This window comes from Chinchilla lanigera, unplaced genomic scaffold, assembly GCF_000276665.1.
Source record: "Chinchilla lanigera isolate Chin_1 unplaced genomic scaffold, ChiLan1.0 scaffold00093, whole genome shotgun sequence".
Taxonomy (NCBI): Eukaryota; Metazoa; Chordata; class Mammalia; order Rodentia; family Chinchillidae; genus Chinchilla; species Chinchilla lanigera.
Window position 1 is genome coordinate 4187746 of NW_004955494.1, and position 13443 is coordinate 4201188.

The window sequence follows — 13443 nt, forward strand, 5'->3', positions numbered from 1 at the left end:
GAGAATCGTGAGTTTTATATTCTATTTCCTGTCTGCCGCGGATTAGCTGTAAGACCTTAGGCAAAGCACTTTACCTCCTTGGGCTTCTGTTTTTCATCTCCAAAGGGAGGGAATTGTAAGTCGTCTTCCAGCGGTGCAGTTCTATGCTTCTTTACTCAATGTGGGAACTAAATAGAAAGAAAGGAAATAAACAGTTCAATTTAATTTTGTAAAATGAAACTTGAGTGGAAATGGTGAAAAGGAACTAGCACGGTTAGAGTGAATATTATTACAGAAAAGGCACATAGCTAACTAGGGAGATGGTCCCTAGTTAGGGGTGGGATGGTCCCCAGGAGGGGATGAGGGTCTCCCGTGACAGCCTCCAGCACGCTTGTCTCTCTGTGAGGAAGAGTCATTCCCCTGCATCTTATTCAGCTGGTCTATGATGAGACAAGTGAAGAAGGAATGAAAGGGCTGTGAGGCAGCTCTGCTCTGGAGAGGAGAAGAGGGGCGGAGGGACAGAGAGACACAGCCGCAGTGTGTCGAGGGCTCTGTGATGATGGGCTAAGGAATGAGGCGGTCATGGGCAAGGGTCAGAGGCGGGACCAGGCGGAGTGTGGAGGTGACAGAGGTGTCTGTTATGCCATGGGCGTGTGGTTTGCTTCAGGTCCTGATCTAGGAAAGTGTAAACCATTGTGAGGGCCACACTGACACTGGATGACACCAGTGCACACCAAGTCACATTGCTGGGAAGTTCCTGGCTAGGAGGAAGTGACAGTTCCGCGGCAGTGATGAGCCTGGGCATAGATCCATCTTTAAAAATTTTTATGAGTACACCTTTGGAGTGCATAATGATTGCATTCACCGCCGGAAGTTGGTATATGTACTGAACACATCTGAATTCTTTTTACATCTTTTTCCCCTCCCTCATTCCCCAATCCACCCATCTCTTGATTCCCTTCCCATTTGCAAAAGCTCTATCCCCCTGTTTCCAATAATCTATTTTTTATTTCGCTCTTTAGTTTAATTATACTTTGGGTTTTTCATATAAGAGAGACCATGTGATATTTAGGCTGATTTATTTCACTTAATATTATGTTCTTTTTTTTTGTTTTGTTTTGTTTTTTTTTTTCTCCGGTACCGGGAACTGAACTCACGACCTTGCGCTTGCCAGGCAGGCACTTTGCCTCTGAGCTAAATCCCCAGCCCCTAATATTATGTTCTTGAGACAGCACACATCAGTCTGTCCTCTGTGTGCTGATACTTGAACTCAGTGATGATGCTATGATCAGTGAATTGTATGTGTGTGTGCGTGTGTGTGCGCATGTGTGTGTGTGTGCGTGTGTGTGTGTGTGTGTGTGTGTGCACACATGCACATGCAGGGGAGGAAGTTGGATGTCATTCCCTCCCTTTTTAGCAACCTGAAAACACTCTTCTGTCTTGTGCTCTTTCTCTTGTAGTGTATATTATAAAGGATCGTGGGTGGTGGGGTCAGTACCTGGCTAATGTACACGATCAAATCAAATATTTGAATGAAGGTAATCTAGCTGGAATTCAGTTCTGAAAGATTAGCTACTGTTATAGAAAAGTTGGATTGCTATTTTCCCAGCTAGGTTATTATTTGGGGATTGGATTCCTTGCAGACATGTTGGCTTGCTTTCCGCTTATCCTTTCTTTATTTTCTAAATTGTGATAGCATCTGTAAGTTGATCTTGGTTGTGTACAGTATCTTCCTGATCCTGGCTGGGTACAGGCATCTAAGGGCACATGAGGTACAGGCAGGGCTGCCAGTAGAGGTCTCATCTCTTCAGCATCTAGTTTATAGGAAGTCCTGGCTGGGTGTGGTGGTGTGCGCTTGTAATCCTAGCACTTCGGAAGCTGAGGCGGGAGGATCCTTGTAAGTTTGAGGCCATCCTGGGCTACAAAGTGAGTTCAAGACCAGCCTGAACTGCATAGTAAGACCCTGTCTCAAAAAAAAAAGAAAGCAGAAAGAAAGAAAGAAAAAAAGAAAGTTAGTTCTCACCAGGGAACTTCAAGGGCAAGTGTGAGGTGGTTACAGCTGGCAGCGTTCTCCTGAGTTGTCTAGAGGGTGGAACAGTGGCATTAAACACTAAATCTCAAAAACAGTGGTTTGATTTTTCTGATAATATAGAAGATTGACTCAGTTCTATGAAAGTTGTTCCTCTTAAGACCTGAGACACATCTAACTTATTTTCCTTCAAGGTACTGATTCAGTTAGGGATTTGGGGGGCACATGAAAATATACATATATACTTAATAACTAACCAGAGAACTATTTGCTCTTTGAAGATGTCAGGGAAACAGGGCACAGTGGCACACACCTGTAACCCTAGCACTCTGGGAGCCTGAGGCAGGAGGACTGCAAGTTCAAGCTCAGCCTGGCAACTTAATGACTTAGCAAGACACTGTCTCAAAAAAAGAAAAATATATATATATTTATATGCAAGGCTAGCAATGTAGCTCAGTGAGAAGGTCCTAGATTCAGTCCCTAGTACTGGAAAAAAAATCAGTGAAACAAAGAAATAAGAGTGTATTATCTGGCCTTGGGAAAGTCATTTAGCTTCATTATGTCTCACTTTTTTACAAGAGTGAATTGGACTAAATCTTTGTTTCCCACTGAAAACCCTTTGACAGGCAGGGCTGTGTCTGGTTCTTTTCACTCTTTTCCCCTCTTCCTTCACGTTTGAGATTCAGTTTGTTTACTTTGTTTTTGGATAAACTGGATTGGGGTTGCTGACACTTTACCTTTTTTAACTTTCCGCAAGTCAACCATGCTGGAAAATGTTGTATATACAACACTGAGCTCAGCCAGGAAGCTCCAGAGAAATTTAAGGTACTTTTGTGTGTTTCAAAGGGATTGTCTTGCCGGGTGCGGTGGTGCATGCCTGTAATCCCAACACTCAGGAGTCTGAGGCAGGAGGATTGTTGCCAATTTGAGACCAGCCTGGGCTACAAAGTGAGTTCAAGGCCAGCCGGAACTGCTTAGTGAGACCCTGTCTCAAAAAGACAAAAAAGAAAGAAATCAAAGGGATTGTCTCAAATGTCCATAACAGATAAGCACAGTGGAAGTTGTCATTTTCACGATGCGCTGTGCACCTGGCGCTCACAGAATCTTTGGGCTCACACAGTGTCTCTTCCCTTAAAAATAAAGCAAACCTCCTGTGATGCTTCATTTTCTCTTCCTGTTCCTTCCTTTCTCTTTACAGCTTGAGGTTTTGAAAGAGTTTTCAGTGACTTTTCGTATAGCACATCCTATTCCCGCCCATATGTCCCATCAGAAAAAGTCTGCTTTCACCCAGCAAGGCCAGCAATATACCTTCACTGTCCTAGCTCAGAGGTATTTCAACTCCTCAGCCCTAGGTCCCGACTTAAGTATGCAGAGATCTCCATCCCTGACCCTCCTACAAGATAGCACCTGGTCACTGCACCAATGACGTTGTGCTGGCTGGGTCTAGTGGGCAAGAAGTACCAACTACTGTAGACTTACTGATTAGGCATCTTTGTATCCGAGGGTGAGAAATAAACCAGACTAAAATTTCGGGGCTTCTACCTTAGTAGAATTTCTAGGGGTCTGGTGGTATGTTACCTGTTGAGCTATCCCTTCTGATGTGAAGGGTAAGTTTTAATGTCTGACCTTTCTACAACCAAGAAAGGGGCACAATGCTGAGTGAGACTTTTTAGATTTGAAAGTCTTACTCCAACCTATTTACCACATGACCCCAAAACCTACTGGTTCTGAGTGGGGCCCAGGACAGGGGAAGACGCTGCAACTGGTCCAGGCCTCTGTGCCGGCCCCTGTGCTGTTTGGGCCATGTGATCCGGCAGAACTAATGATGCTTGGAGTATGCGTGACAAACAGGGGTGCTGTCTGGAGCCTTTGGCAGGTCCCCACAGGTGAACTGCAGAGCTGTGGAGTAAGGCCTTGCCATTATCCACAAGCAAACTGCATTTCTTTTGAGAAACAGCTCTTGACCTGTTATAGGGATTTAGTGGGGACAAAAGCTTCACCGTGGTCCACCAAGCTACCGTGCAACCAGAGCTGCCCATTGTGAGTTGGGTGTCATTTGATCCCTTAAACCAGAAAGTGGGCCGTGTGTGTTAGTTCTCTGTCATCAGATGGACGTGGTGGAGGTATGACTGGCCTGAACTTGCCCTGAAGGCACAAGTAAGTTCTGTGAGGGACTCAGATGCCCGTGGTCCCTCCTCCTGTGCCGCCTACCTTTTCTCAGCCCATGCCTGTGACCTCACAGGAAGCTCCCTGCGATCAGTTGTCAGAGGAAGACTTTGACGTACAGCTGGACAGCTGCTGTGTTACAGCCCACTCCGGAACGTACTTGATGGACACTAGTGAAGGGAAATCTCAGTGGGCAGAACCTTGGACAGTGTATCTGGCTGGCGCTTTGCTTGGAAGGAGCAATTGGCCAGATGAGTGATCGACTACGTGCTTTGACAGGTTAGGCTGGATGGTCTGAAAGTTGGTTGGGCCGTGATTTAAACAATGGTGACACAGTAATTTGAGGGCAAGGCATATGGGTAGACCTCTCTAAAAGGGCAAAAAGTGTGATGAGGTTTCCTTTTTTTTGTTTTTTTCCGGTACCAGGAATCGAACTCACGGCCTTGTGCTTGCCAGGCAGGCGCTGTGCTGCTGAGCTAAATCCCCAGCCTGATGAGGTTTCTCTTCCATGTAAAACTCACCAAAAGCTGACCTCAGCACAGGAGGATTTTAATAATTGAATGAGTAGGGTGATGTATCCGTGGATACTAGTCAGCCTCTTCCCTCAGTCAGCCCTGTCATTGCCCAACAGGCTAATGAACAGAGTGTCCACGGTGGTGAGGCTGGAGGTTATGCCTGGGCTCAGCAGTGCGGGCTTTCGTTCGCTATGCTGGGGAGGGAACCCAGAGCCTCAGACGTGCTAAGCGTGCACTCTGCCACCAGCCAGAGCCTGCTGGCTGTTAGTACCTTATTTGGAGATTAAGCCTGGTTCAACAAGATGTGTATGGGTGCCAAGTCGGACTTGTGATGATTAATTTTATGCATGAACTTGACTAGGCTAAGGGGTGCCCAGGTAGCTGGTAAAACATTTTTCTGGATATGTCTGTGAGGGTGTTTCTGAGCAGGTAGAACAAGGAGAATGAGTGAAATAGGTAGCCTTTGTCGGGGAAGATGGCACATGCCTGGAATCCCAGCACTCTGGGAGGCTGAGGTGAGAGAATTGTGAGTTAAAGTCCAGCCTGGGCAATTAGGTGACTGTCTCAAAATTAAAATATAAAAATAAGAAAAGGGTTGGGGATGTAGCTCCGTGCAAAGGCCCTGAGTTCAATCTCTAGTGCTGTAGAAAAAGAAGAGGAGGAGGAGGAGGGAGGTAGTGGTGCTCCTTGCCAGCGCAGGAGGGCATCATCAAACCTGTTGGAGGTCCGAATAGAGCAGAAAGGTGGAGGCAGAATCTGCCTGCTTGTTAAGCTGGGATGTGTTTTTCCTGTCCTTGGACCTTAGCTCTCCTGGCTCTACAGTTTGCGGGCAGCCCGCTGGTCATGGGGCCATTTCTTGGCCTTTACAAGTGTGTGAGCCAGAACATGTAATAAATCTGTGTGTGTGTGTGGGTGTGTGCACATGTACACACTCATGCATGCGTGTGCTTATATCCTGTTAGTTCTATTTAAACCCTATCACATCTGCCTACTGTGTATCCTCCACTCTATAAATTCCAGCTGAGTCCTTTATCAGATATGTGGTTTGCAAATGTTTTTTCCCCAGTCTTTAACTTGTCCTTTCATCCCTTTTGTGTGCGCATGTATGTGTGGTGCTAGGGGATGAACTCAGGGCTTTTGCATTGAGCTGCATGGTTTTTGGTCAGCAAAAAAAGATTTTTTTTCAAAGTACTAGGAATTGATCCCAGGGGCTCCTGCATGCTAAGCAAGTGTTCTACCACTGAGTTATATCCTTACACTTTTTATGTTGAGACAGCATCTTGCTAAATTGTTTGGCCTGGCCTTAAATTTGTGATCCTCCTGCCTCAGCCTCCAGAGTAGCTGGCATTATATGTGTCCACCATTGTACCTGGCTAAAAGAAATTTTTTTTCAAGGTTGGTGATTGAACCCAGGGCCTCATGCCTGGTACACAAATGCTCTTGCCCTGAGTTACATCCTGAGCCCTAAAAGGTTTTTTATTGAATATTTTTCTTATTTTTGTGGTGCTTTAGGCTGAACCCAGGGCCTCGCAGTTGCTAGGTAACCACTCCTGCACTGAGCTACACCCCAGTTTTTTCTTTTAGGGTTGTGCTTTGTGTGTCACACTGCAGAACTCTTTACCAGGCCCTCTGTTTTGAAATGTTCTACTGTATTTCTTCTAAAAGTTCAATAGTGTTACTTTTACAAAGGACCTGTGATCCATTTAAAATTTTTTATTTTATTTTATTTTTTGTAATGTTGGGGATTAAACCCAGGCCCTCCTGCATGTTAGGCAAGTGCTCTACCACTGAGCTACACCTGTAAGCCCTAGAATTAACTTTTTGTTTGTTTGTTTGTTTGTTTTTGAGACAGGGTCTCACTGTGGAGCCCAGGCTGGCCTTGATCTAGCGGCAATCTTCCTACCTCAGCCTCACAAGTGCTGGGATTACAGGCCTGTGCCACCATGCCCAGCTCCTTAAATTAATTTTGTGTAAAATGTGAGGTTTAGGTCCTGGTTCAGTTTTGGGACTGTCAATATCCAATTGGTACAGCACAATTGCCCAGAAGACTCGCCTTCCTCTCCTTACTCAGTTGTCAAAAACCAGTTGGCTGGCCTTGGGTTGGAAGCCCACTTCTCGGTCTCCCTATTCCCACCACCCTGCTTACTGTACCCGTTCACCCAGAGCGCCGGCTTTCTACTCCGCCTTTGCTGTCATCTGTGTCGTTTGTCACACAGCTGGATGAGGGTGGACGTCTGGACTCCCTGGGGCTTACTGGCATGGGGTGGGGGTACAGGGCCATGGGTTTTTCGGTGATGTTTGGCTGTATTCGAGCAATAATGTATGCATGTTTTCTTTCTTGCTAGACTGCTGCTTTCCTGACCCTTAACCAGAGAGGGCAGCTTTCTTTGGGAGTTTTTGATCAACACATGTACTGGCTTCTGCAGCAGCAGGCTGAAACATATAAGGCAAACAGAAGGGTCTGGAGTATATATGAGGCAGACAGAGGGGTCTTGGGGACTCCACTCTGTGTTGTTCCTGGGGTCCCTAGAAAGTCTGTCTTCGTCTTCTTGTGTTTGCTATGTATATATATAAAGTGTCCTTTTTGGTCTTTTGTTTTGTGGTACTAGGGGTCAAACCCAGGGGTGCTCCATGGTGGAGCTATACCCCCAGCCCTTTTCATTTCTTGCAACAAAGTCTTGCTAAGTTGCCCAGGATAACCATGCATTGTGATCCTCCTGCCTCAGCCTCCTGAATAGCTGGGATCACAGGCATATACCACCATGCCTGGCTGTCTAGGGTTTTCAGTTTTACTTGTTAGGAGATAAAAAACACTTCTAGTCCATCTTTCCAAATGCAGGAACCAGAGGAATAGCTTGCTTATCTATCTATCTATCTATATATCTATCTATCTATTTATTTATTTATTTATTTATTTATTTATTTATTTATTGTCTTTTTGAGACAGGGTCTTGCTATGCAGTTCAGGCTGGCCTTGAGCTCACTTTGTAGCCCAGGCTGGTCTCGAACTTGCAATGATCCTCCTGCCTCCGCCTTCCAAGTGCCGGGATGACAAGCGTATGCCACCACGCCTGGCTAGGAATAGCTTTTAAAAAGGCATTAAAATTGCTTCATTTTCAAGGGCTTCCTAATGCTACTAGGGTAAATCCCAAGTTTCTTAATGGGAAATCAGATGTCATCTGGCTTGGCCATGGCCCACCCTTGACATACCTCACACCCCCCACCCCCCAGACACACTGCAGCCATACCGGCGTTCTTGCTGCTTCTTGAATATCCTAAACCTTGCCAGGTGTTATGGCCTAGATCCAAAGAGGCTCCCGAGGCCCCTGCGTTGGAGGGGACTGGATGTGGGGTGTGATAAGTGACTTGCTGTTAGGTGGGGCCTGGTCGGAAGAGGTGGTCCTGGGGGTCATGACCTGGAAGGCTGTGTCTCCCCTCCCTGCTCCTTCCTTGGCTCTCTCTCTCTCTCTCTCTCCCTGCTTCTGGGACACCAGGAAGTGAGCAACTCTCCTCCGCCAGGCCCCTGTGCCATCCTGTCCTGCCTGGGAGCCGTGAGTCACAATCATCCTCTCCTCCTTTGAGCTGTGGGTGTCGGGTATGACGTCCCAGGCATGAGGACAGTGACTGAGACGCCAGGCGATGAGACCCTGTGGGATGTGTGAGCAAGGACTCTGGTGTCAAAGGACCTGCCGTGAGTGACCGAGGGACCGAGAGCCTCCTCACCTGTCACAGGAGGCTGAGAGGACCACCTGTGTCGCCTTAGGTGGTGTTTGAGATGGTGAGGAGGATGAACGCTTGGAACCTGCTTACCTGTGTCACAAAGTCCCTGAGAGCTACACCCGGCACAGTGCAGGCGCCGCAGCTGTATTAGGTCTGTGACTGGCCGCACCCCCGCCCCTGCCCTCTGCCCCTGCTCCGGGAGTCGCCTGTCCTCGCCTTCTTTCTCCACCCTGGCCCCAGGAGTCTTCCAGCGCTCACTGGGGGAGCTTTCCGGGCACACTCACCGCGCTCGCCCGGGTCATTTCTCTGACACCCGTCCTGCAGTGCCCCTTTCACCATCCTGCAGCGGCCTGCTGACTGACCGCTGGTTCACTGTGTGTCTGCTTCCACCTGGACACTGGCTTCACGAGGAGCAGGGCCGCATCTCTTATTTATGGCTCTAGCCGGGGCGTCCGAAGTGGAACCTGCACATGGTAGCTCTCTGTGGCTGCCGCTGGAACAGATGGGAGATGTGAGCTCTGCTGCCATTATGTGCTTATTACAGTAGCAGTCACTTAGGTTAATTTTTGGCTTTCATCTTTAGATTTTTCCTTTCCTTTCCTCCCCTCCTCTCTCTTTCTCTCTCTTTCCCTCTACCCTATCCTTCTCTCTTTCTCTCTCACTCTGTCTCTCTGATAGGGCTTTCCTAAGCTGCTAAATTGCCCAGACTAGCCTGACTCAGCCTCCCAGAATGGCAATGTGTGTCTCACTGTAGTAAATTTTTTAAAAAAGGAAACACGATATATTTTGATCACACCTAGGCCATAGATAAGTCCGAGATCTTCAGTAAGAAAAGGTGACCATCACATTTTGCCTGGTCTTTCTCCCCGGACAGAGGGCCACAGGTGTGCACACTGCCAAACCTTTTTTTTTTTTTTAACTTTTTGGGAAGGTAAGCTTCCTGACATGGGTTTGTTAGGCCAAAGGATGTGCACCTCGCCTCTGGGACAGCACACATGAGTGTGCTGGTCTTCTGCCCTTTTGACTTGAGGCTTTAGGAGGAAAAAAAGGCCCAAACAAAATTTCTTTTGCTGTCACTTTTTTCATTTTTAGTTTTTTTTTTAATTAATGTATGTCTGTGACACATAATAATTGCGTTCATCTTGGGGAATTGGTACATATACACATCAAAGAATCTAAAATACCCTCCCCTCCTGTGTTTTAAATGTCAATTATCCTATCCTACCTTGCAGATAGGAGATTGAGGGGGTGGTGGGCTGAACCCTTCCCCACAGCCTGCACAGTAAGGGGCACTTCCAGCTCGAGGCGCTGCTCTTCGCTGACCAGGAAGGTGACCTTTTGTCCCTGCCCCTCCCCGTGCCCCCGGGCAAGGGGACATTCTGAGATCTTGCCCCACCTAGTGATGGGTGGCACTAGCTGGCCTGGGGTGGGGGTGGCAGGTGACATCGACTGGTGAGCCCTCCGCGGCGTTCCGTCTCCTGCTCTGCACTGCAAGCTCAGCTCTGGGACGTCATCGGGCAAGTCAGGCAGATCTGCCCTCTCGCGACGGGTGGGGGGGCCCAGCAGGGCCTTCCCTGAGGCCCTCGGCACAGGAGCTGCACCCTCAGAGCCCTGTTCCACCAGGTTAGGCTCACCCTGCAGGTCTCCCTGCCGCCTCCCAAGCTCAAGCTCCAGTTTTCACAGCGCTTGCAGAATCAGCAGCACCAAGTTCATGGTGCACGAACCACCCAAGGGGCTCATTAAGAACGCCAATCTCAGCTGGGCGTGGTGGTGCATGCCTGTAATCCCAGCCCTCGGGAGGCTGAGGCAGGAGGATCCTTGCGAGTTCGAGACCAGCTTGGGCTACAAAGTGAGCTCAAGGCCAGCCTGAACTGCATAGCGAGACCCTGTCTCAAAAAGTCCAAAAAGAAAAAGAACATCAATCTCGGACTACAGGAAATTGGAAGCCTGTTGAGATATTCAATATTAAGGAATTATTGCTGAATTTTAAAAGTGTCCATGAGCGTGTGACTGCGTGCACGTGTGTGTGTGGAGTTTAGGAAAGAATTGTTATCTTGTAGAGATCTACACTGATCTAGTTTGAGAGGAATAAAACTGTGTATGGGATTTGGTTCAGAGTAATCAGGCGAGGCCGAAGAGGGCGGGGCACGGGTGATAGCAGAACTAAACAGTGATGAAGTTCACTGGTGGGTGCTTGTCCTATTTTCTGTATTCTTGCACATGCTTAAATTTTTCCATAACAGCCAGTGGTGGTGGCGCAGGCCTGTAATCCCAGCACTCAGGAGGCTGAGGCAGGAGTTGGAGGCCAGCATAGGCTACATAGGGAGTTCAAGGCCAGTCTGAACTACACAAAGAGACCCTCAAAAAAATTTTTTTCCATAACAAAAAGTAAAAAAATCCCTGCTACAGGCATACATTTTTCAGGTATCCCCAAGTATCTGCAGGTGGGGGGCTGGCAATCCCACCTGGAGAGATTGCTCTGGAAAGGAAATGTCAATACAGGAGGCTGCTGTGCTCACCCCTGAGTCCAAAGAAAGTGCACCTGATTGGCTTTCGCTTGCCCCTCGCTGTCTCTGCCAAATACGCGGTGTGACCAAAATATACAGTGAATGCTTGAATTACTTCAAAAAATTACCACAGTAAAAGACACATTGCCATGAACCCCCTCAAAATACTCCTCCGTGCATCAACCACTCTTGTTTTGTTTTTTTTGTTTTTGTTTTTGTTTTTTTTTGGTTCAGGGAATTGAACGCTTGCCAGGCAGGCGCTGTGCCGCTGAGCTATATCCCTGGCCGGCATCAGTCACTCTTATCCGTTGTCCTTGTCCCTTTCTGCAGCAGGTCTGCAAGTCCTTTTTCATGAGTCTTTAGCTGTGCTGTCCTGGCTGCTGAGATGTCCTGCATGGATTTGAAACATTGACCTTTCCTGGTCATTTTGACTTGGGGAAGAGCTAGAAGTCACATAGCACCAGATCCGGGGATGAGGTGGGTGAGGACACGGCGTCATGTTTTTACGAGCCTGTGTTCCGTTGGATGACGCTTAGCGGCAGCACTCACTGACTTTCTGATCACACCTTATAGAGACACTCATAAAAGAGGAGTTCCAGAGCTGCTTCAGAAAGAGGCCAGAAAGATAGGACAAGTGTCTCTGAAGTGAGGGGGAGTGTTTGAGGGAGGTGAATGGCAATGTGTCTTTCACTATTACAATCTTTATTAAATGTAAACACTGGTGGTATATTTTGATCACCCCAGTGATCCTCAGTAAGAAAGGGGTGACTATCACCTAGCCCTGTCTTTCTCCCCAAGCCACATGAGAAGTTAAATTTTAGACTCTGGGTATTTATAAGAATCCATCTGCCTAGTTTGGGAAGTGCATTGGAGAATAGTGGTAGAGAGGATGGTCAGCAAGACACTTTCTTTTCCCAAACTGCTGTTCCGTGTCATTTCAGTCTTACAGTCTGAAGGACTGTTTTGGGGTGGTCAGTAGAGACAGACTGTGATGTCTCCAGGGCCCTTCTGAGGCCCTAGAAACCTGTCCCCGCCCTCGGTTCATCTAGGGGCAAGTCACCCTCTAGAGAGAGCAATGCCCGTTTCCCGGTGGGGGCTCAAGGTCACGCACAGCGGATGGCCAGTGAGTGGGCAGGAGCTGAGTGGCGGGCGGGCGGGGCAGGTTCCTCACCTGCAGCGGTGGCTGTGTTGATACAACGGAGCGGCCCGCCCGCCCAGGGAGAAGGAGCTGAGGAGCAGGGTGAGGCCGCGGCTGGGAGGGAGGCGCAGAGGTTGCGCCTACCTGGGCCCTGGCCACTCCCCAGCCACTGAGGACTGAGGCTGGAAGGTGTGGCAGGGGAATCCCAGTCCCAGTCCCAGCCCCAGGCTGACGCCCGCCCGGCCAGAGCCAGCGCCTGACCAGAGCCAGCGCAGAGCAAACCTGGGTAAGAAGTTTCTCTTTGCTGTGAGCTTTGGTTTACAGAAAGCTTGGGCTCTGTGTATCAGAGAGGATGATATGAGGCTTGGGGGTCTAATGGCAGAAATGGGGGACCAGGCTGTGATGGGTGCTACCGGGAGAACTCGGCAGGGTCCTAGCTCCAGCAGGAGCTGGCCAGGGGCACGTGGAGACGTTCTGAACTGAGAGTCCTGATGAGCACTGTCCTAGTGTACCAGCAGGCTCAGTCCCTGAGCAGGGCAGGTGGTGGTGGGGAAGGCTTAGGGGAAGAGGAGTGTTCTTCTACCAGGCTGGTGGGATGATGGCCTGGGCTGGGGGAGTGGGGGTGGGGAGGAGGAGATTGAGGTTCCAAGCCTCCAAATGCAGGGAAAGCATAAGCAAAGGCCCTGAGGTAGGCACAGGTGTCTGGAGAACAGTGTGAAGAGAGGTGGAGCTGGAGAAGACAGGCCAGATCCCTCCTGGAACCAAGACAATGCAAGGCCCAGGGCCAGTGCCCTGCCCACCCCTCTCCTGCTCTCACACGGACTTCAGTTTAGTCACTGAAAGGAGTGCTCGGCTCTGTCCCTAACCTGGACGTGCCCTTCCCTGCCATCTGCTCCAAAAGACACTAAGGGCCGCGGTCCCTTTGGCGCTAGTCTTTGATGGTCTATTTGGGTGTGGGCTGGGAGCCACAAACGGCCACACAGAGCTCACCGGCCGCCCTGGATGCTGTGGGTGGGGCAGCTCAGAGAGCCAGGGTGCCGGGGCTCTCCTCTCCGCGCACAGGGGGGCTGTGGCCTCTGCTAGCACAGAGCCAGCTGGCGTCTGGCTGCCTTGCCGAGAATCCCACATCTGCAGAGCTGGGCATGAGTGTCTTGGATTTTGGGTTTTGCAATGTTTGCATGTACGTGGTGAAAGGCCTTGGGCACAAGACTCCGGTCTTAACACAGAACCCGCCTGTGTTTCTCGAACGCCTTCTGCGCACAGCCTGGAGGGAACTTGGGGTGACAGACACTCGCAGAGCGCCTGAGACTCTGACCCAGCACATAAAGTCACGTGTGGACTTATCGTGGTATCATGCTGCGGCTCCAAAAGTCTCAGATTTTTGCAAGT

The 13443-nt window shown here is 49.1% G+C and overlaps 1 protein-coding gene across 5 annotated transcripts in view; it reads left to right on the top strand.

Moving 5' to 3' along the window:
* Positions 1–13443, top strand: part of Atp6v0a4 (ATPase, H+ transporting, lysosomal V0 subunit a4) — a 76909-nt gene that overhangs the window by 13204 nt on the left and 50262 nt on the right. The window contains exon 1 of one of the 5 annotated variants that reach the window (XM_005405453.2): positions 8453–8560. The exons of 3 other annotated variants lie outside the window; for them this stretch is intronic. The gene's annotated coding sequence lies outside the window, so the exon portion shown is untranslated. Of the gene's footprint in view, positions 1–8452; positions 8561–12057; positions 12341–13443 lie in introns of those variants that run through there. One more of the 5 variants, XM_005405452.2, reaches the window with a different exon arrangement.